We start from the raw sequence: 1,025 nt of genomic DNA, 5'->3' as shown, positions 1-1,025 counted from the left end.
TTTCCCTAGGGTCCTTCGGGTAAAATTTTTACTATGAAAGGGTCAGGTGCATCGCTGAACTCCCCCAAATATGCTAATAGGATGTGGGTTTAAACATGACTTTTTAAGTGCATAACACAGTGCAGACAACTTATTAATTCCCACAAAATGTATGTGAAACATAGTAATGCAGTTTTCCTTATTTTGCAGATAAGAAACAGGTATGAAAATGTGAAACAAATAGCAAGTCAGTGTCAAGGCCAGAGTTACAGCTTAGGACCTATTCAAATCTAAACTGCTACTGATGGAAATAAAAAATTAAAAGACTTTAGAATATGTCTATACTGTTCAGTTAAAAAGCCAGGCACAACAATACTAAGACAGGCTGGCCTACTCTGTGTGTGCTGCCTCCTGAACCAGCATTAGGGTAACTTTTTTACGACAGTGCTGCATGCATCAATAAACTTTTTCTCCACCTTTCAACAGAGCTTATTGGTGCAAGCACAGCACTGCACTCAGGTGGTAGCTTTACTTGATGGCTACTTTGCTTCCAGTTTGAGAGCTAGCACTCATGGGCTGGGTGCACTATTTCACAACAGGCCCTGCCTGGTGCTATGGGTGAGCCATGTAGACATACCTTTAGTAGATCACCCATTCTACTTCTCTGGTGATACAAGATTGTTCTTTTCGACATAATGCTTTTTTCAGTGATAATCTGTCTACATTGCCTTAATTTTATCTCTTAATTCCTGATTTTGTACCCTGTTACCATGCCAATTAAATTTATTTCTTGGTGTTTATACCCGTCACAATTATATCAAGCCATTGTGCTCACTTCAGCATTTTTTCCCAAGCTATACATATTTCATTCATATCCTTCTGAAAGTTAGTCCTACCAATTCTTGCTGCACTTCCTCCAATTTTTCCAGATTTTTGTAACAATGGTAAGATCAGAACTAAGTGATCTATTAGCATCCCTGCTGCTAATTTCTGTGGATTTAACCTATATGTTGAAGGGTATCTTTTTCTACCAACTTACTCTTTCC

General features: G+C 38.4%; 1 protein-coding gene across 4 annotated transcripts in view; it reads right to left on the bottom strand.

The window, feature by feature from the left end:
- The window catches only part of LOC102382638 (long-chain fatty acid transport protein 6-like), a 34,583-nt gene that overhangs the window by 25,808 nt on the left and 7,750 nt on the right, over positions 1–1,025 (bottom strand). The gene's annotated exons all lie outside the window — the stretch shown is intronic.

This window comes from Alligator sinensis, unplaced genomic scaffold (genome assembly GCF_000455745.1).
Source record: "Alligator sinensis unplaced genomic scaffold, ASM45574v1 scaffold10_1, whole genome shotgun sequence".
Lineage (NCBI taxonomy): Eukaryota > Metazoa > Chordata > Crocodylia > Alligatoridae > Alligator > Alligator sinensis.
Note: the sequence above shows the minus strand (reverse complement) of the source record. Positions and strands in the feature narration are given on the sequence as shown.